General features: G+C 39.6%; 1 long non-coding RNA gene across 1 annotated transcript; it reads right to left on the reverse strand.

Annotated features, from left to right (window-relative positions):
• Positions 1 to 1,778: 1,778 nt before the first annotated feature.
• On the reverse strand, positions 1,779 to 8,366 carry LOC115348868. The gene is made up of 4 exons (XR_003925956.1): positions 8,328 to 8,366; positions 7,181 to 7,273; positions 3,499 to 3,619; positions 1,779 to 1,977 (listed from the first exon to the last, which is right to left on the reverse strand). It is a non-coding gene; the product is annotated as an uncharacterized LOC115348868 (long non-coding RNA).
• Positions 8,367 to 23,491: the final 15,125 nt, after the last annotated feature.

Here is a 23,491-nt window from a genome sequence, read left to right on the forward strand (position 1 = left end):
GTTAACACAGTGCCAAGCCTCGCTTAGAGGCAACGTACATTAAATGGGCCTCTGCATTGTAGTATGGTTTTACACTGCTCTTGCTCACCTTAAAGCCTGGTAGAATAAGTTTGCATCATCCAGCAGTTTAGTGCATTGACAGAATATACAATAAGTAAAGAACAAAGAGCAGGGAGGGGGAGATACATGAATGTATACAGTTTCTGGGTCAATTTATGTAGTATCATGGGGGCTGATGTACAAAATCTATACTTGGACTTCTCTCCACACCTTTATTTTGTTGGTGTCACAGAAGAAATGATCCTGAGGGATTTAGCGGTATCACTGTGCATGTCACCTTAGGAAGATCTTTTCATTCAGTGGGAGCAACAAGAAGTAAAAGCTATGAGAAGAATAAAAAAACCTGTATAGCATTGAAATTGTTACTAATTTTACAAAACACTAAGCCATTTTGGAAACAATAAAATGTGATAAAGAATTTCGCATTTTCCCTTGAATAATATTTTGAAAACTGTCTAAACAGCCCTGCTTTCTCTTATAGATTCATTTAAATGTATTCAGAATGTGTATTGACTCTCAGGCCCCAGATTAAAATGCATTTTCTAACCATTTTCTCTTTTTTTCCCACTGGGCTGATTGGTCTAACTTAAAATATTGCCACAAAGTATTTTTCCCTCTTATGTATCCTTCCAATGATCAGATCAGTCTATGAAATTTAGGGAGTTGATCTGAACTGAATTCACTATAAAAACCATTTGAGGTTTGCCCATCACTGCATACAATGCTGTTTTGAAAAATAACCTCAAGGCTACTTAATTAATCGTTCATTCCTTTAGTCTCCCTACCCAGGTAGATTAATACCTACGCTGCCCACAGATCAATGAGTTCTGGAGTCTCCTACAGATTAGCACATCTGTAGTTTAAGGCCATTTTACCTTAGAAGGAAAGAAAGCAGGAAAGAAAGAAAGAACAAACATATTCCCGGGAGGAACCTTTCAGGGATCAATTCATAAGCAAAGGAAAACATGCTATTCTCAGCAAGGAAACAATGGGGTTTTTGTCTGCTACAGTGATTAATAACGTGCTATAGCTACAGCCTATTTAAAGGGCTCCATCAATCCATGCAGGCCAAAAGCTGACCCACTTTAAATTCTTAAAATATGGTGAGAATTGTCCTCAACAGTTTTGGTTTGGTTTTTTTTTTTTTAATTTATAGAAGCAAATAGAAGCTGTAGAATTGCCACCAACAATTTCCTCCACCAAGAAAAATGAATAACACTGTTAAGAGTACCCAGAAATGCTGGTAGAAGTTTAGCAGTACAGCACGATGGATAAAATCCTAGGGCTCCAGAGAAACAGCTTAAAAATTTCCAAAACTCAGGGTAGATGGGAACCACAAAGTACATGCTGCTGGTTTTTTATGCATACAACAATTCAGAAGAGGAAGGATTTTTTTCCCAGCCAAAATTTCAAAATCCTGAGTGAGGTTCTGCCTGTCTTCTGGCTTCAAGGACCATAAATACAGACCAAAAAGCAAAGTTTTGTCTGCCTGTTTCTGTCTAACAGAGGTGGTAATGTTTTTCTGGAACTGATGAGATAAGATTGATCTCTATAAGCATTCAGGAGCTCAGAGATTACATCTTAGGTTACAGTTAGTAGAATCAATCCTCAGCCTTGAACCTTCCCTCCTCCACGTTAGCTGGAGATTAGTATTTGCTGGGCTTCTTGCACCATGACTCTGAAAAAGACCAAATCCTTGCAGGTGGTGTTTAGTCAGTAACCCAAACAGTGCTTGTTATCTTCAAGGATCAGACCCTGGAGGTCTCCTCCAGCAAAGTACGCATATAGCTACTCAGATGGTGAGTAATCTTGATGATGTTGGTAGGACCACTCAGATACACTAAGTCACATTGGGATTCTAGTAGGCAGGAGACCTTCTGAATAAATAAATTCATAAATCCCCAAAGCACGAGAAGGCTGAAAAAATAAATTTTTAAGAATCATCAAAATCTTCAGTCAAAATAGATAAAAATCTCATTTTTCTTATCTAGTGAAAAAGTACATTTTATTGAAGACAAAAACTGAATTATTAATATACAGCCAATAGCTAAACTAAGATAGAGTGTATGCTAATTTCAGAGTTCAAATAGGCATTTATGATCCTAAATTTAGCCTCCCATTAAAAAAAATACCTTGGCCAAGCTGTTTAAAAACACATCAAACCCATTAAGAGTGAAGCACAGAAAGCTAGGGCAGTGTCTTCAGTCTCAGACACCAGGCAGCAAAAGGGCTAGCAAGCAATACCTCCATCCATACCATTAAACGGATAGCATGCAGCAGGAACAGTCAATTGTCAATCCCACCAGATGCGATAAAAAAAAAAAAAAAGCTAACCAATAAAGTTAGCAGGACTGATGACAAAATAAAATCCTTGATATAAGATGGAATGGATAAATAATAACACAAATTCTTGGAGCCCCAAACTGGAGAACTGGCTTAAAAATATCCTGCCATGAAAAAGGCTGTGAACTAATGGGTGGGGAAGTGCACCCTAATTCTGCAGCCTGAGTGTGCATCTGGGCTATAGCTCTTTTTGTCAGGCTGGGACTGAGGGAGAGCAGCAAGTGAGGCAGCAAACAAGGGCTGCTTCTTTCTATGCTCCAACATGTGTCGGTCTGGTCCCTTTGATTCATGAGTGTCTCAGATTTGTCCTTTCCACCATCTTGTGAACAAAGAGTTCATGCTCCCTTTGCTCTCTTTTTCATGGGAAACACATGCAGTGCTGTAGGACTGTAGCTGTCTTCAAAGGATTTAGGGCAGTTTACAGCATCTCTGTATCAGCCCTGCAGCACTTCAAAAATTGGGGAGCTTAGGCCTATATGACCTTAAAGTGCTCCCCAGAACTGGTCCTACGTTGGCAAAACGCACCGGGTTAACATTATCTGCCTGTAGTACATAATGAAATTCGTACTTGAATGGCAAGTACTCTAAGTGCTTTTTCGTAGTGTATCACCAATGTATTTTCTCACTCTAGTTATCACTTATTTCTAAAACCTTCATTACAGAAGCTGTTAAAAAATAACTTTCTCCTTTTAAAATGTCGATTTGTTTTTCTTGCAGAGAATGTGCTGCAAAATGTCGAGGTAAGCATTAGTTAAAGGGCTACTTCAACATGCCAGCAGGAGCAATTTACTTCTTATGCATATATTCCTGAACATTATTTTGTTCCCTTTCTCTTTGTGAATGGGAACCACTTCCTTACAGCAGCCGAGTGCTTTTCTCCCCCCTCTCCAGCCCTTTCTTCACCTGCTCAACAGTAGGGGCATGTTGAGGGCATGGGCAGTGGAGGTACACGTAGCAGGTCTGTGCATTAATACATAGAGTTGCCCCAAATAAATGCAGTCTACAGACATCATTTCAGGCTGAAAACTCAACATTTTCTGTGTGTTAAAACTGTGTTAAGCTGTTTAATTGTTTTGTGATTACCAGCGCACTTACCTTGTGAGGATATTAATTATCCAGGCATAAAGAGACCAAGTTTTCTGTAAGGAGAGCGCCATTCTTATTTTTTTTAAGTTATTCAAGTTTCTTTTACTCATTCCAGCTAAATAGATCTTGCCTGGGAAAGAGGAAAAAAATGGGTCTAAATGCAAATTAACATTACTGTTTAAATATCACAGACCATTTTCTCTGAGCCCAGTTACAATAACTAGTAATTATAAAAATTGCTTGCCTTGGGCTTCTGGCTAAGCCAATGCTAAACTTGTCCTTTTATTAGATCTGTCAGACTGAGTTAATTATCTTTATGATAATAGATGTGCCTTACCTCAAACAAAACAAATACCCTTATAATTAGCTTTTTAGTTAGAATTTTAATTTATTTATAAAGACTGTTTGTTTTGTTTCTTTTTCTGCTTTACAAAGAAGTTTTGGGTTTAACAGGTTACTAGTCAGCTTAGTCATGTTTAAAAGAAAACAGGCTCATTAAGTTGACCAAAAGGTTTTGTGGTTAACATTGTATCTCGTCTAGCCACTGTGAAATCTGTTGGGCTCTGTGAATGTGCTGGTGTGTATTTGTGAGAAAGACAAGGGAGAGGGAGAGAGGAAGAAACAAGGCATGTTCTTTTATTCCAGAAAGTTCTCTCTGAGCTGACTTGAAACAGCACATTAACTGAATTTAATACTGAAGCGTGCTAGCAAACACTAATCCTGGCTGCATGTTTTCTTTTGAATCCTTTTTCTGAAGTCAGAGCTAACTTTCCTTAGACTACTGAAAATAGAAAGCATAGTCTGTTTTAATATATCTCTGTCTCCACAAAATCCCTTTCAATCTCTCTCTCCTCTCCTCTTTTTTTCCTTCTTATCTTCCTCACATATTCTCTGAAGCGATCCTGCAAGCCCTCCAAGCAGAGCTCCCAGTAAGAATTGAGGGCTTGCAAAATGGGGTCTGTACTTCATTCAGGATTTCATATGTGTTTCTTCCACTAAATAAATGCCTTGCGCATTAGGACCACCTCTTATTTTCCAAACAGAAAAAAATATTAAATAAAATAAATAAAAGGGTTTCAGATTTGGGGTTGGTAGAAAATGCAATCTACAGATTAATAAACTAAAGAACATGGTTAGGAAACAAGCGCCTTGTGTATTATTTTAGTTCTGTCACAGTGATGGGATCCAGATTGGATTTGTCAGATGAAGCCTGTTTAAATCAGAGTGATGGTGCAACTTTTCTAAATATGAGTGTCCCCATGTGAGTAAAGTGGTCCTATTTGAAAACATTGTCAGGGTCTCAGTTCATTAATATTTCCATCAGCATTTGAGATCCAAGGATTAGATGAGGCTAACTAATGCTGGTTTATCATCTTATTCCCTCTTTATCATATCTTATTCCCTCTCCTCGAAGTAGTTGAACAGGCTTGATATGCAACAAATGTAAGGGCAATGTGGATAAAAATGTGGTAGCAATTACAGTAGGAGGAGACATTACCAATATTTACAAGTTTTTCAATTAATAAAGTAATTTCAAAAGTAAACAGCTTTGCAACCAAATGAACACAAATGCAGCTGTTTGGTAATGAAAAAAAAAATACCCATTGCTATGCACCTTGTGTAAGCATGCAAAAGGAAAAAAGCACCCAGCTGAAATCAAGAGAGATATATCTTTCTACTCTCTATATACACAACAACTAAACTTATAAGCTCCTCAGAAGTACAGGACATAATACTTAACAATGAAAATGTAGTATTAAATAAAAGTCATAGTGATAGCTAACATTGAAACCAACCCAATACAGACATATTTCTGTTTGCAATTAAAAATGTCTTCATTTATTTTTCATAAGTCAAAGCTCTTTGGTGAAAACAAATATTTCTGTGGCCAATAACTAAAATTAATGCGATAGAAGGTTATATTTTCCTAACTTTGTACAGTCTATTTGACTGCTCTAAGTCACAATTAAAGACTGGCTGTTTATTCTATATTTCTGAGAGATGGGAGGAGAAATGGAAAGAGAAGGAGAGAGGAAATCAAAATAGAAGTAGAAATGTTTTAAATGTGAGAAAGAGTGAATGAAGTATAATGGCCCTCCAAGACTCCCTCTTAGAAGGAAGGTTTCGTTGCCAGCCATATTTGCTTGCGATTCTATAAATGGTGTAAAATCTTTTAATTAGGAACACCAAGTTTATAACTTTTGGGGTCCTTCTGTAGTCTTCCAGTAGGTCCCTTGTAATTAACAGGGCTGTGTCTCCACTCCTTTTTCTGGATGGGGAGAGAGGCGAGGAGACACCCGTGACACAGTCAGGGTTTTGGTGAAGCCGGAGCCCCTGGAGCTGTGCCGAGTGCCCTTGCTAGCTGACAGCCCTGTGGGCAGGGTCCCTGCACGCACAAAGTCCTAGCGATCGCTGAGGCGCAGTGGTCCTCCTCAAAACTGAGGGTGAGTTGTTTGCCAGCACATGTACTGCAGCTAGAAAAAGATACTTAGAACAATAGATAACGTCTCCCCTGACCCGCCGATCATACCTAAACTTGGCGTTTTGCTCTTGCCCATAGAGGAAAAGGACTCTAATTTGGTGCGTCTCCTGCAGCCCCAGAAACCCTTTGCTGCTGAAAACAGAAAGCTGATCTCCATTTGTCTTAACAAGTAAAGGCGCAATACCACAACATCATTAGCCAAATGAAGCTGTTGTTTCTTCAGTCGCCCCTCATTCCCAGCTCAGAGTTTCCTGGTCCTTTGCATCAGCCCCGGTGCCTGCCTGAACCTGTGCCCAGCTGGTTCAGGGACCTGAACTAGCAGTAACTTTTTTTGCTGGGTTACTTTTCTGCTAGCGTCACTCTCTGACCCACCTCACTGTGGTCTCAGATGAATGCTGGTGCCAGTACACGTGGGAATATGAGGCTAGAGGTGAGCTTTTAATTGCTTTTGCGCACAGGACTGCAATGCCAGGCACTGCTGCTACACAGCTACACACCGCCTGGGCGTTTTTCAGTGATTGCTGGGATTCTTTTTACCCAAGCCAATACTTTAACTTCCCTGAGTAGTTTCTTAAACAAAACATTTTGTTCTATTTCCTTGTCAAGCAACATAACAGAAAAAAAACCCACAAAATACTCTAAATAGGTCCCATCTTCCTATACCTTTTTTTTTTTCAGATGCACTGGTTAGATGGGGAGAATGTAATGTGTAAAGGTAAGGAAACTGGGGTTAAATCACACTGTTGCCATTACCATTTATGCTTGTATGAGAGTAAGATTCTGAATTTGCTGTAGTGATATTTGTTCTTTCTTGTACAGAAGCATAAAATAACAGTTCCTGCTCTAGAAATTGATATTTTACACAGAGATGCAATATTTCAGTACTATATAAACATACCAAGGATGTAGGTATTCTATACATAACACATAATATTAATAGAGATTATAATATACAGTCTGTTTTTAATAGTCCTAGGGGACTCCACATAAATAGAAAAGTATGTTATGAATTCTCTCTATCAAACTAAGCAATATCTTCTCCCGCTGCAAAATTTTCCCAAATTCTCATCAGTTGTGATCACATGTGAAATTTACAGATTCCAACTGGAAAAAAAAAGTTAATTTTTCTACAGACTAATGCAAAATACCTTAAAAACATCTATTCTTACTGTTACATGACCAATTATATAAAAACAGAAAGCTTCTCACCATTGAGAAGACATCTTCAGGAAAGGTCAAAGCTGTACTTGACTCTGTTCTGCTCTATTACAGCTCATAGAGATCCTATGCTCTGTCACTGTCCTGCAAGGACAAATACACCACAACATGGACAAGGCAGTGCTAGCTCTTAAAAACACTTTAGAGTGAAACTTTCATCTTTTACTATTTTAAAGTGAACTTCAAAATGGAATGCAGAGATCTGTTGCGTATTTGCTGTACAAATGATGAATGGATCCATCGGAATATGGATGTTCACTAAACCAATGGGAAAACAGCGTTACTAAGGTTGCAAGGTCAGATCTTCCAAAAGTAGGAAATGTCACAGTTAAGGTTGCAACTTCAACTCAAACCTCTTGGGCATATGCATTATGATAGAAGTTTTAATTAGTTCCCGATCTCTTTTTTTCCACAGGACTACTGCTTTGCAGGATGGAAACACAGTATGCATCACTGCTGGTTGCCCATAAAATATAAGATTATGAAAAACATTGTTACACAGGCTAAACATTTATTTCTGAAACATCTCAGTGAAAGCTAGCTGGTGTATATAAATTCTTTGCATTTCTATGTACTGTACATTATTGTGAAAGTTACTCTTCTCGTGAGATTAATAGTGTCAATTAGGCTGTCAAGGATGAGTGAGCCTCTCATGTGGGCTTTGACAGAATGCTTGGGTTGATTAGCTTCATGCGGATATCATAGCGTAATATTTACATTTGAGTAACTAACATTTTACAAACCCTGTGAATTTTTTTCTGCTTACAGAACTGCATTGATAAATATGATTTGTCTTGCAAAAAACATGGCAATTTAAATATGTTCATTTACATAGGTTGCAGACATAATTATCAAATCAACATTAAAATACCATTTTGCGTTCCTACATGAGCAGGCAAAAAAAAGCAGTTGAGTGACTTTGTTTAGGATTGTCGAAGAGAAGACCAAGTTTCTCATTCCTGTATGCAGTTTCTAGGACTAGTCAAGGCTGAGTGACTTTTAGTGTTTACACTGCTGGGGAAGGGAAAATCTTCTACCTGTGGAGAAAAAAAGGCAGAGTGTCCTGTTGGCTAGACCACATATCGGGCTCAGCAGTTGGTCTAACCCTTATGAGCAAGGGAAGGAGCCACAAATGCACCTCTTGGACACCACATCCTTCCTCTTCATCTGTCTTTTCTCGGTGGACCCTGTTTTCCAAACAGCAGCCTCCCAGCTTGGGAAGTGGACAGGAACTGCTCTTCCCCCTTCCTGCAGCCATAATGGAATGAGGTGAACGTATGAGGAGGTGTGTTATTTACAGGAGCCCGCAACGTAGCTCCTGCTTTGCTCTGCAATGCAAATGCAGAGCAGGGACCAGCAGGACCTGGAGTGTGGTTTTTTCCAATTCATAAAAGAGATCTTATTTTTTAAAATGATAGTACAATGTGTCAAAGGCAGATTTCCTTCAGAATGTCATATATCGCTCTCAGCAGGGCTTTCATTTTTCAATGATTTCTGTTATATATGCCATCTGCTTTCAGTTGTGCCCTGACCAAATCTCCTCTTGGATGCTATTTCAGGGCTGTATATCTTAGACATTGCAAGGTCAGAATTCCAGGCAAGGGATCACTGTGCCAAAAGATAAACACCTTCTCAATTTTTATTTGGTCTGTGCTCAAATTAACCTCTCATTGACTTCAAGTCAGGACTCTGGAATTTGGCCCAAAATAATAGTTCTAATAAAATGAATGAAAATCCAGTATGAAAATGGATTCACAAGTAGAACCACAAATCTATGCAGTGTTTTAAAACATTGAATAAAACATATCTTATCCCAAGTACCTCCTCCATGGTGGCTAACACACAGACTGGGTTTTCTATTTTGTAGCATGAGTTTTCTGCATTCTGTTTCTGTTTGGGTCGTGTTTTCTCCAGTGAGACTGCAGGGAAGCTGGATGGAGGCTGAGCACCTAACTGCCAGGCCTTTATAATCTCAGTGTAAACTTTAATCTTTCCTTACCTGTGTCTGTCCATAGCATGAATAAGAATAGCCATCAGGCTAATGTAAATCAAAGAAGTAATAGTCATTCTTCCTCACACTGTGACATTGAAGGACATGTCACGGGCTCCCTAAGTGAGGCAAGGAGAAGGCTAGTGGCTCCTATGTTGGCTTTTCACCACATCAAATCCTGCTGTGTCAGGGATACTAGATCACTGTTATGGGAATTAGTAACTATGTGGGAAAAGACAGGAAGGACTGTTCAGAGAAGTGTATTTTAAAAGAGGATTGGAAGAAACACCAAGAGAGCAAATGAATAAAACATGACAGAGGCAATCAGAGAGGTAAAGGAGACAAAGGGAGCATTAGAGTGAAAATATTAAGTGAACGATAGGGAGGAGGAAAAGATGCATGGAAAGTAAAAATGGAGATGTGGGGTAAGGCAAGATTGTCAGGGACTTTGCGCGTTCAGGTCAATAGCTTGAATGTCTTCATTATATATTTGCATTGCAGTCATGCCAGGAGCAAAGACAGTGAGCAGTAAGGTGGCAGGCAACAAAACGCCATTTGGAAGTGAAAGGATAGACTTAGCTGGCACCTTTAAGAAAAAAAACAATCAGGAGAGTACCTCTCTGATAAACTGTTCCTAAATATATTGCCAGAAATGTAAACATAGCAGAGATTGAGCCGAACTCCCCATTTTTCACACAAAACCTCTTTCCACTCCTCGGCTATTAGGGTCACTAGAGAGATGGTGGAGAGAGAGAAAGGGTCACATTAATTACAGATTGACTATGTCAACTCCATTATAATATGACAGAACAAAAGCCAATGCTGTGAAACCGGTAAGGAGAGCACATATAAAAAGTGGAAAGGTCTGAGAAGGGGCCTCACAACCTCCACATCCCTTACTGCTCCCTTTGCAAAATGGTAACCAGGGCAAAGCTCCAGTGAACTGCAGTCTGTAGCTGGGAATAAGAAATTAAGGAATAGCGTTCTCTCTTCTCTTATTCCTTATTGTGAACCATACTAAAGCAGAAGATAACCAGAGGGGGAATCATTGAAAAGAACCATAGCTGCATTAAACTCACCCATACCTTCTCAGGTCTGGCAATGTGTGCAACCTGATATGGGTACAAGGGACCTATCAGTGGAAGGTATGTAAAGATATTACAATACAAGATCTCCTTGTTCAATTCCCAAGCTGAAGAATTACAATTCACAAATTAGTTCAGCCCATCTTTACAGATCGAGGAAGTTTTCCAGGAAAAAAAAAAAGGAAGTCACTGGATTATAGTTATGACAAAGCCAGAGGGAAAAATTGCACAGTAAAGCAGTATATTTATATCTACAGAACCATAGAGAGCAAACAAAACAAAATAAAAATAAAATACCCGTAAGCAGTCTAAATTGCATTGCAAATAAAACTTTATATTAAGAGATACATTTGCATACCAGGAAAATTAGATGTGAAACTTATAGTAACCACAGATCAAACCATTAAAAGTGGTCTGTGGAAATCTTGATGGAGTGATGACTGAGAAAATACTTAGTAAGGACTTCAAAATTTGACCTAATAATAGGATTTGCATGTCCAGTTTTAAAATGAAACCCCATGGAAGTAATTTTCTCTTGATACATACACATACTTCAGTCTAACAATAAAGGGAGAAACGTGAACACATTAAGGATAGAATATACCATGTAAGTATCCCAGAAGGACTTAACTGAGTTTAATTTAGATTAATAGGATACTGTATAAATACTTCTTGCTTGTTAAGCACTTTTTATTAAGATATAACTACTGTCTAATACTTTTCCATCATTCACACTGTAAAAGCATAGAGAGAATAACAATTTCAAAAGTAATGAAATTCCATTTTCCGAAACAACCAAGACATTCAAAGCTGGGTTTGTTTTTAAGAGTGTAGAAGTGGCATTCATCTCCTAATTTTAGCTCTTCGAAGTACGGTTTAATCTTGTCATTTAATCTAGCCTTAACTAGCTGTCTAGGTTTCCTCTGCAGTCAGTGAAGAGCAATAAATACCTCCAACAAACAGTTCACCCCTTGTAAAAGAGGAGGCTGGAGTAGGTGGATTGTGTCACTCTGACGATGTTTATGACTGTCTCTTCATTAAAATTGAAGTCATGCAGATGACAACCTTAGACCAGACTTGAACCTTTACATAGCTGAAATGAAGTTTCAGCTTCATTTTCTAGTCAGTTTACCACTGACTGAAAAAGAGAAAACATAACCCCCATTTTTGAAAAGGGGAAAAAGGAACACCTGGGGAACTACAGGCCAGTCAGTCTCACCTTTGTGCCCAGCAAGATCATGAAGCAGATCCTCCTGGAAACTATGCTAAGGCACATGGAAAATAAGGAGGTGATTGGTGACAGCCAACATGGCTTCAATAAGGGCAAATCATCCCTGAAAAATTTGATGGCCTTCTACAATGGAGTTACAGTGTTGGTGGATAAGGAAAGAGTAACAGATGTCATCTACCTGGACTTGTGCAAAGCATTTGACACATGACACATGACATCCTTGTCTCTAAATTGGAGAGGCACGGATTTGAAGGGTGGACAACTCCGTGGATAAGGAATTGGCTGGATGGTCACACTCAATGAGTTGCAGTCAATGGCTCGATGTCCAAGTGGAGACCAGTGATGAGTGGCATTCCTCAGGGTAGGTATTGGGACTGGCGCTGTTTAACATCTTTGCTGGTAACATGGACAGTGGGATTGAGTGCACCCTCAGCATGTTTGCTGACAGCACCATGCTGTGTGGTGCGGTCAACACACTGGAGGGAAGGGATGCCATCCAGAGGGATCTTCACAGACTTGAGACGTGAGCCCATGCAAACCTCACAAAGTTCAACAAGGCTGAGTGCAAGGTCCTGCACACGGGTCTGGGCATTCCCAAGCACAAATACAGGCTGGAAGGAGAATGGATTGAGAGCAGCCCTGTGGAGAAAGACCTGGGGCAGTTGGTTGACGAGAAGCTCAACATGACCCTGCAATGTGCGTTTGCAGCCCAAAAAGCCAACCTGGGCTGCATCAAAAGAAGCATGACCAGCAGGTCAGGGGAGGTGATTCTACCCCTCTACTCTGCTCTCATGAGACCCCACCTGGAGTACTGCGTTCAGCTCTGGGGCCCCCAACATAAGAACAACATGGACCTGTTGGAGTCCAGAGGAGGGCCACGAAGATGATCAGAGGGCTGGAGCACCTATCCTATGAAGACAGGCTGAGACAGTTGGGTTTGTTCAGCCTGGAGATGAGAAAGCTCCGGGGAGACCTTATAACAGCCTTCCAATACTTAAAGGGGGCCTACAGGAAAGATGGTGAGGGACTCTTTAACAGGGCATGTAGTGATAGGATGAGGGGTCATGGTTTTAAACTGAAAGATGGTAGATTTAGATTAGATGTAAGGAAATTCTTCACTGTGAGGGTGGTGAGGCACTGGAACAGGTTGCCCAGAGAGGTTGTGGATGCCCCATCCCTGGAAGAGTAGTTCTCTTAAACCATCTAGTTGTTTTAGATTATGTAATTCCTACTGTTTAGAAAAACTATTAAATGAGCATAAGGACTGGGACATATTTGGGAGACAAAACCAGGTCCTAACTTTTCATTGTTTTATGTTAAAAGAAAAGTATTAGCACACAGTTTCACTAATTATAGTGAACAGATATATGTGATTATTACTCTACAGAAAGAGTACACTCTAGTTCCTCTACCCTGAGTCATGAGAAGGACTGATCACTTCCCTCTGAAGACAGTGAAAACTACACATAGTGGGACCCTAATTTCAAATGCATTTTTCATGAATATCTGAGAAATACCTACTATGAACTGGAGAAAGCAGATGATGAAAGATAGAAGGCCAAACACAACTATTTAAGTACAGAGAGAAGTGTAAAGGAAGGATGATTGCTACTGGCAGAGAGAAATATTTGCATGAGCATACATCACTTCCATAACTGTTATATCTGAATATTTTTGCAAAATTAACAGGTATATCTGCACAGCAGTATTCTGAGATAAAGAACTATTATTTGTATGGTGAAAACTGAGGTTCAGAGAGATTAAAGACTTCAGTCAGAAAAACATTCATTAGTGTGCTAGACTTTATTGTCAATGGGAACTGTAAGCTTAACACGTGCTTGGAGCTTTGCTCAATCCAGACCATAATTCTCTTTTCAATTCTTCAAAGTAGCTAGTAACTTAGATGGATATAAATTGCTGTTTAATTGTGTACATTTTATAGCATTTCCATAGGACCTGATTTATTATGTATATAACCCTATTGATTGCACCTTTATTTAACTCCATTAGAATGCTATTGAGAATGAATGAATTCAGAACCAGCTTATTCTTACATTTAAAATCCACAACAAAATAGAATGGTTTTGATGCTTGTAAAATGTGAGATAAAGACTTTAAAATACACTTTCTAATAGAACCATAGTTACCTGTTGTCACCCTGGACAGAAAGAGCAACAGAAGACAAACAGTCATTGTGATATTTCTGACACAGCAAAAAGTCAGGGAAGATTCATGAATGTCCTTTTCCAAATCCTCTGCTCCCAAGACATAATATAGAAACTGCTAAAACATCTTTCAGATGATAGAAGTTTCCTATGCAGATGGAATAACAAGCTGGGTTTGTAACATTGTTGAAAATATATTCTGTTTATTTCTTCTATTTTTACCTATCTATAAACAAAGAATCCACTAAAGTATATAACAACAGACCCTTAGTCCTGCCAGAGGAAAACACGGTCAGAACTGCTTGCAACCACTATGCCTCAATAGCCAGCTAGCAAGTTCCAGTCTTGCCAAACATTTTCAGAAGAGAATCCACACATCTGGATGACTAAATAATTTGAAACTTCAGGTTTTATGACATTCGCCTATTACTAATTTCTTTTCTTTCTAATTGTTCTGAGGTTTTTTTCTGAAGCAATGAAAATTCTCAAGGCAAAAGAGGATCTTCCTAAATAGTAGGCTAACAGTAAGCATTTCATTAAAAATGACACTTTATCTGGAATATGGAAATATGGGGTCAAATTCTGATTTCAAAAAGGGAATTAGTGTCTATGAAGCCACTCATGAGCCCAATGTAATCAATGTGAGCAGAATTAAACCTTCATTGTTTTGTATGGTTCCAAATACCATGGCTCCTCTTCTTACATATATCCACCTATGTTCGGGCATAGCCCTATTGCTTACCATTAAGGGCTGCTTTCCTCTGGTGAGTTTTGGTGACCTCCTTCCAGTCCAACAAATGTCAGTGATTACAGTAAACAGAAGATGATGAAAGCTCTTTGAATCTTTTGCAATCTGCAACATCAAAATATCGTAATCACCATTTTTCCTAAGACTCACTTTCCTGTTCAATACATTAATGGCGTGTGCTTTAATCTTACCATTTTCAGTTTGTGACAGAGTTCAGCTAACCACAGTATCCTCAATTCAACACCACCCACCGTTTCTATCCATTTTGTACTGTCAGAAGCACATCAAGCAGCCTGTGAGTGTAATCACATCAAAATCGATTTTCATGGCTGAGAGAAAAATAATGGAAATTTCTCTAATGTAGAAAATGTATGTGTTCCTTTCGGTTAACCAAAATAGACTATATATCAGGACTGTCAAAATTAAGTTTTCTTGATTCAGTGCTCTTCCCCAGACTTGTGTACAAATTACAAGCCCTCACTACAGTATGTCTTTAACATAATTTTCTGTTGGACTACCTCAATGTGGTTCCCACAAAATGAACAGTCTACCCAAGTGATAGACTACAGATCATTCCCCAGATCAGATCCACAAGTAAATTACTCTAGGGGTTATAAACAGAATCCCCGAACCTATGCTGAAATGGGTAGCCAGGACTTTATACTTGCATGGAGCCTCATGACATTACTGACTCCTGCACAAAGCTTACTGCAGGGTATAAAGGCTACACTAAAGTGAAATCATGGATCAGCTCAGTGCATGTATAAGCCCTCAAGAAATGTGAGACTCTTTATGCACTATTGTACAAGTGAAGCTCAACAAAACTTTCAAGAATAATTTAACAAATGTATGCTCTAAAGGAACAAGAGCCTCTTAAATATAATCATTGTTTTTAATTATTTGACGGTATTGTTTGAGAATCATGTTCAAATGTCAGTTTGCTGTTTTGAACATGTTGATCATCTGCAACTACCCTAATCAATTGTGCAGTACTATGTTCCAGGGTTAGACTTGCTTACCTCCTTTAAGCAGGTTTGAAATGTTGAAGTGAATGTACATGAGCTTGCTTGTAGAGATTCTGGTAGGAGCCAGAAAGAGAGAAAAGGCTCAAATAGTTGATGTTATTTCCTGGGCTTATCTTAGAATTAGGTGCCAGAGAAAAGACTGGCAGCAGTAATAGCTAGGCACATGTATTTGGGACGCAGCAAAGGCATTTTCTGTGGAAACACACAGGAATCTTCTGAAGGTAATTACAGATGGCCATAAATATTTATTAAACTTTGAAAATGAATATGGTAGTGACCTACATTCTTAAAACAGGATTAGTTCATTAATCTTGAAAAGTGCTTTTTCTGGTGCATATGGAAAAAATAGGAGCAGCAGGTTTTGATTTAGAAAGGTTTTTGTTGTTGCTTTGCTAAGGAGACAATCTAAATGAAACTATGATGTCATGGGTGAAAACTTGGGTTAGGGAACTTTATCCAGAAAGCAGTTATCAGATAGGGTTCTGCAACAGTCTGTTTTGGATTTTGTTCTATTCAGTTACTAGGAATTCAGACAATGGAATAGAGAATATGCTTATTAAATTTGCAGCTGACACAAAGCTGGGAGACGTTGCACACACATTTAGGGACAGAATTAGAAATCAAGATAGTTTTCACAAATTGAAGAAATGGGCTGAAAAATAGATGATGCTATTTAGTAAGTGTGAAGTATAAATGACAGGTAGGAATGAGCAGCTGCATAATACAAGAACCAGAGCAGCTGATCAGTTCAGGAACTATTAAGAGGGCATAGGTGTCTACAAGCTGAACATGAGCAGCAATACCAAGTTGATATGAAGAAGGTTAATTCCATGTTAGGATGCATAAACAGAAATTTAACAGTAAGAGATGTGGAATGGTCATTCTTGCCCACTTAGTCCTAGTTAGGTTTAGTTAAAATAACACGTCCAGATTTGGGTGCTGCACTTCAGCGAGAAGTGAACCACTTGGAGACACTTCCAGAGCAGAGCAACCAGAATGAGCAGAGGCTTAGAAAACACAATCTAACAGAAAAGATTGAAAGACTGAGTTATTAAACTTAAGAAAAACTGGCAGGAGACCTGACAAGGCTGTAGCACAGTGGGATGGAACAATAAATTCTCCATTATATCTCACAGGGTAAGAAGAGATGATCTTAAATTACAACACCAAAGACTCAAGTTACAATTTAGGAATGATTTTCTAAATATAAGGCAGTGAGGAGGTGATTGAACTTTCACTGTCAGGGATCTTTAAGAACAGGCTGAGTAAGAATGGCACAGATTTAGCAGATCTCACTCATAACCAAAGAGGTGGACCAGAGGAAGCTCTTTCCAGCTCTATTTTTATATGAGCTGATGACTGTGCACTTAAGCGTCTGTGCACAGGCACTTGGACAGGTCTAACCAATTAACTTGGTCATGATGGTGTGCAGCATCTCTTAGTGACAGAAGCACCTGAAAAAACATCAGGCAGTGTTGTCAGCTCCTGCAGTTTTACATTGGCTCAGCTCCTGAACTCATATGATGACAAGAAAACATTTCTTCTCACAGAGAGGGAAAAAAAGTAAATTTCTAATCTTGCCTTTGTGAAGAAGAACTTGAAAACCTGTTTCCAAATGGCTTAAGAAATCAGATGACAAAGAAAAGGGGACAATGTTTCTACACCATTAAATTCTCATGGTTTGGGGGGGGGGGGGCTGACTCATGGTTTTTCAATGGAGCTGGCATTAATGGTAATGGGCTAATTTGAATAGACAAATTTAGAAATTGATATTCCTGAACTTCCTATTATAGAGAAGGCAATACTGCCTGAACAGCAGGTCTATTTCAGGAAATTAAAACCTCCCCATATCCTTTCAGATGACTTGATCGTTTCTACATTTCAGTCAATGTTACACAGGGGACATTGCACAATGCTTAACATGGTGGCAGAAAATTCACCTAGCAGAGAATTGTGAAGGCACAGTGTATCTGCTGAAAGACTCTCCAGCTGGGAACAGACATAATGGGGGCACAAGCAATTCATTCTTGGGCAATCTCTGTTGCGAAGCTGTTGCCTCAAATTAACAGTACTTCTCCCACAGGGGGGGTCTAGGTAGAAATTGTACGCAGAAGAACAGCTCTCTTCTGCACCAAACAGGCCCAGACATCTGCATTCTTAGAAGACACACAAGTTAAAACATATTATAGATGTCAAATGTGAGATTTGTTTAATAGAGTTTCTGTCTGCAGAAACAAAGAGAGCACAGGACATTGTTTCAAAAAAAAACCCCAAACACCAACCTTCAAAATCCTTTTCTCCTGAATAGTTGTAATGTTTATTACAGATTTTATTTTCCCTCTTCCATCGTATGTCCTTGCTGAATGTTCCTATTCCTCCTTTCCTGGAAATAGGCATTTTCTGTCATCCCTTCCCTCCTCCTTACAGAGAGGTGAGAAAACCAGTGCTGTGACAGATCACTTTCACAGGAAAGGATGGAAAGTAAAATCGTATAAAAGACCTTCCTGACTAAGTAGTCAATCTCTTCCAGCGCTTCCTTCACTAAGACCTGGAATAAATGTCATGCATGTTTTAAAAAAGCTCTGATCATATTATTATCATGGCCAGGGCATTTTAAATTGCTCTTTAGGCTCCACTGGACTTGGTCAGCCTTTACTATTATCAAAGCCCTTCTATGGGATCTCCTCTTTCCACTTTCACAAACTTCTATGAGGCTGATAATGCAGAGACAACACAGAGATGTCCTGGCTACTGCCAGCTTCTACCTCCTGAGACTGGGTTTTCTTCTGTACCTTTATCTCTACATTTAAAAGGTCTTCCTGTATCATATATCTTCCCCAGACATTGCTAATCAACTCGTCCTTTGGCTTCTTCTTTGCTAAGATGAATAAAATGAGTACTGTAATTCTCTCTAAGTAGGCAGTATTTTTCACACTCTGAAGCATTTTCTGTAGCACTCTTTCTGAATCTTCACCCAATTTTTATCATCCTTCTGAAAACCCAAACTTGTCAGAAGACTCCAGCTGAGACAGCCTTTCCATTTTGCTGCTCTTGCTCCAACTACTATCAATAAGGCCAGAAGCCACTGAAACTCGCCCGACAAGCAATAGCTGTTCTGCTGCTTCCACTGCAATTGCTTGTTTCTTGAACATTTGAGTTCACCAAAGAAGAGCAAGAGGACCTCTGGACCATTCAGGAATGCAAAGAAAGGGAAGGAAAGATGTTCTTCCTTTGACGGAGCAAAGAAGCCGTGTACACCCACACCATCTCTTAGCTTAATATCTTCTTAGAAACAACTGTGACCTGACTCCCTGACAGCGGAGGTACAACAGTGGGAGTCTGAGCTCCACGGCTGCAGGGGAGGAATTCTTCCCGGAAATCCTTGGAGCACAGCGTTGTGCTCCCAGAGCTGGATTTAACCCACTGAATGCAAATATGCCCTCAAGTTACATCTAAAAAGGAGGGTCCTCCTTGCAAATGTTGAGCACAGTTATAATGATCCGTACATAAAGAGCAGAGACCACAGAGAAATATCTATTATTGTTGCTGCAAAAGACTGTAGCAACTCACGAGAGTTTTACTTTTATTATTCATGTTGCTATTAGGAGTTGCATTATTACTAGATCCTAGCTGGCACAGATGGCTGCTCTGCTTTGAGGTCTGCTTTAGTCATGTTTTTAGCTGCTTTCTTCTGCAGATTTTATAGGGTTTGGGCTGATTTTAGCTTCCTTCATTTGCTTGATAATTGTTTTGTTTTTTGTTTTAGTTTTTACTTAATTAGCAGGAATATGTTCATGTTTATTGTGTGCTTTATTCACTCTTTTTGAACTTGTGGTAACCAGAATCAGTGATGCGATTACACCTTCTGTTGTTTGCCTCGGACTGGCTCAGGCCAGCTGCTTTGATGGTGGCAGCAGCTTTCCTGTAAGGTCAGTATCAATTTGCTGGCACTGCTGGACTGGTATTTCTCACCTGTTGACAACTTCCCGCCTTGCAAAGCATCTTTCTCAACATCGCTTCTGTTTGCTGCTAGAGTGAGGTGGAACCTCTCATCCCATTTCCCTGAGACCCTCTGTCAAATCGCTGCCCAAACACTGGTGAGGATTTCTGCTTCCTGGGCTCCTCCTCAGATATATGTATGTTCACCTTGGCCATCGTCTCCACTGCTGCTATGTTTTGCTTGCCTAACAGGTTATCTGCATGCAGTATCTTCTGTTTCCTTGTGCCTTCCAGTTATTGCCTCAGTAATAACGCCCAACACCAGGAGAGGGTTACTTGTACCGCAGCACCTGGTCAGCTCTTGTTGCAGGTGTGACTGAGCAGGACCTGTCTCTTAGGCAGAAATTCAGGCTCAGTCATACACAACCGCGCCTGCGCTGCGGTTTACTTTGGCTACATCATCACAGCGCATTGATAAGAGATCTGGGTGTGAGTTTCAGCTTCCCTCTGAAATGGAGCACATGAGCCAGGAGGTGAGGTGTGGTATGCTTCCATATGCCTTCTGGTCTGCAAGGTCAGTACATGGCCCTCCGAGTCAGACACAGAGTCAGTTTTTCTAGACCTGAAATACATTGTTCAGTCTCCATCATGCAAGATGTCCATACACTTACATGCCATACTTTGGTCTTCAGTAACTTCCCATAGTCCTGTTCCTTGACTGCTAAATGTGTGGCCAGCTGATTAGGAGGATTCACAAAAAACTTCGAGTACTGCCCATGGTTGTACTGCCTCTTCTCTCCCTTCCTTTGAACATCACCACCCACTTGTGATAGGTAAAGAAAAGTTTTAAAATAGAAAGTTTGGGAGTGAATGCTTCATTTTACTGAAAAATGAGAGCTTTTCAGGTGTCTGTGTTAAAATTTAGTTTTGAAAACCTGTGGGTCTCAGCTTTCCCACTGCAGGAGGCAAGTAATTAATTACCATTGTTTCATTGTCATAGGATAGTTTTCAGTGTTATGATCAAAGGGAAAATATCTTGAATAGGATGCACTAACTTACAGTAATTGGCTCCTAATCTGCTGCCATAGGATTTGAGTAACTGCCTTTAAAGTCCATGGCAGTTGTTTGTATGCTGTGGCAGGGGACCAGGTCCCTTAGCTTTTATCTGCTCTTCACATTAGCCTGACTGAAAGTCTATGAGCCAAAACTATAACCCCAGCTCCAGATGCCCCCATAATTTGGATCTGGCTAAGAATTTAGCAGCTCAGGCCCATCTCTAATTACAACAGACAAATTATTGGATAATTTCTTCTGCTTTATCTTTGCAATTCACTGGAGCAGTTAATTTCTCCAAAAGCAGGCACATCCTTTCTCATTAGAAATTCCTTTTTGGCCTTTTTAATGTCAGTTTCTTATTATTAAACACACACACATGCACACACACTCATACACATACAAAAAGTTTTGCTGATACAGGGTTATATAACTGGTACCTAAGATAACATGAGATGTTTAACAGAAATGTGGCTTTAGCCACTAGATAATTTGTCACTTCACAGAAGCAGTCTCAGCTGACTTCTTCTCTTTCTTTCATAACTACAGCCAAAATTTGAAGAGAGGTAGCACAAGAACTACATTAGTCCATATGCTTCCATAGGACAGAGCTGGTGGGTAGCAAGGAAGAGCTAGAAGAGGCAACTGATTTGAATATCCACTTTGCGGTGTCATGGGACACAAATTTCTGGTTTATATTTTTGAAGTTTCTGTTTCTTTCCTGCCTGTCATGGAAGTGAGCTATTCAGCAGTTGCTAACTCTGATATTTATATTACCTTTTCTTCCCTTTTTGGATCTCTTTTTGTTCAGTACAGGTACACCCCTATTCATTATTTCTAACACCCTAGCTGAAAGCAATTTCAGCCATCCCTAAGGGTGGTATAAACAGACTCTGAAGATACAGAGAGATTACAATGTGTACAGACTAAACAGAAACAGGAGTGGGATATTTGGTCTAAATGGAAGTGCCAGGCTGTGGTTCTATGGTCACCCAGAGGCATGGTCAGGTATAAAGCTCTGGATTCTTGCTGCTTCTCTGCATTGCCCTCTTGCTCTCTTTCCTCCCATCCATACAAAAAAGCTGGAGGAAAAGAACTCATGTTTTCACAAAATATCCTAGAAAAATAAACCTTAAATATCATTCTCCTTTACATTGTATTGAATGAGCATTGCATTTTTCAGTTTGAAGTGAGGAACCCCAGGGGTATACCTTGAGACTTCCAGGGGACTAACAATGGCACCTATAAATTTTGAAGCTGTTGATTGTGATTTTTTGCAAGATTTCTGCTACTAAATCAGTGTTATCACTTAGGAAGTCCTGGCCTCTTGACTTAGCTGCAGAACTGCATGCCTCTCAGTTGCATAATATTTTGGAAATGCATGCTTCATTGAAGTGTCATTGATTTTCAACTAAAGTGAAAATGCCCTCATTTAATGCTTTCTTAAGAGAATTACAAAGGAGGCTGGAGAGGGTTTGGACAAAGTCATTATTAATTGTACATCACAAAATTGGAATTTATATATTTTTAATGCAGAAATTCTTTACAGCTCCTAAATCAAAACGCTGTTCTAAAATTATGTCTAATTTTATAAATGGAAAGACCCTATTTTGTTCAAGACTTTTAAATTCATTCTCTTTGTTCAACAAACCCCTGTACTTGCTGTGAGGGGATTGCTGATTGCTTTGTCAGCAAGACCAATGATATTCAATCTTTGATTTCTGATTCATTTGCTTCTTCCTTCCCTTTGATGAATAGAATAAACGTCTAGCTTTTTCCTCTCCTTTCAAAAAAATTTCTCTCGCCTCTCACTTCCTTAGTAGTGAGACTGTTTTATGTGAAACATTCTGCCTGTCTTTTGGACTATCTCTTCCTCTTCACTGAGCTCAGAGCTGGGTAAATACTTCACAGTCTTGCATTAGAGAAAACAAAATTTTCTCTCCTTCTATCGTTGGTTCTGATGTTAGGGCGTCAGCTTTGCCTCTGACCACAATGTTCCCTGGCTTTCCTTGGCTATTTCCTCAGGCCTTTGTGTTGGCATTGCTCTCTGAGGTGGCCAAATCTACCCCTGCTCTGGTAGGCAATGGGTAAGATTCAAGATGCAATTGGACAGGGTGCTAGATAAAATCACCTAGGCTCCCTTTCCCACAAAAGCGTGGACCAGATGATCTTTTGAGGTCCATTCCAACCTGGGCTATTCTATGGTTCTTGCAGGAAGCAGAGAGGTCACCTAAGTCACTGATTGCCTGTATCTGTCATTGAAGTGTTTCGGTGTCTGAGTCCATGTAGTCTCCACACTGTCATTTGGTCTTAAACTGTGATCCAGGCTCCCGAAGTTATATCTTATTAACATTTCAGAAAGTCCCAACCACACCATCATACCCAGTGCCACAAAAACATGTTGCAAAAGACAATTCCTGTCTGCCTGACATCATGCCTGAGTATGATTTAAAACAAAACAAAGCGGATACCAAATGGGAAAAATGCACTACTAGCATCCCTGTTTAAAGGTGGAGAAGGGGGTGTCTGTGCAATGAGCAAACTTACCAAAGATTGGGTAGCACGTCTGAGAAAAAAAGAGTTAAACCATCTTGCCATGTTACAATTGCTAGAGCTTGTCTATTTGGCTAAAATATGTTAAAAGCAGAGTTCACCTGATCCATACAAGAATTATACTATACTTTAGTTAACATTAATTACCAAACGCTAATGTTTTAGCTAATAAAAAGATCTTTGACCTGTAAAGTCTTGACCACTGTGCTTAATCGCTTTGAAAATGCATGTGTGCCTCCTCTGAAAGGTTGAGTACAGCTATGTGCTACCCGCCTCAGTAGCAACTGATCTCAGTATGAAAAAAACATGGCTTATTTCAGTGGGAATACCTTGTCAGATTTGGGGTTGCACCATCTCTGGACAATGGAGAAGTGCGAAGGCCTCCTTTTTGTGACGCACCTCACTGGGCAACACAAATAGCAAACTTTAGGCACAATTCTTGCACCAGGACTCATTAGCTGTCCTCCGAAAAAACTCTTTGTCTCACTGGGTCTATAGAAATGTGAAGGAATA

Source organism: Aquila chrysaetos, chromosome 1, assembly GCF_900496995.4.
Source record: "Aquila chrysaetos chrysaetos chromosome 1, bAquChr1.4, whole genome shotgun sequence".
In the NCBI taxonomy this organism is placed as follows: domain Eukaryota; kingdom Metazoa; phylum Chordata; class Aves; order Accipitriformes; family Accipitridae; genus Aquila; species Aquila chrysaetos.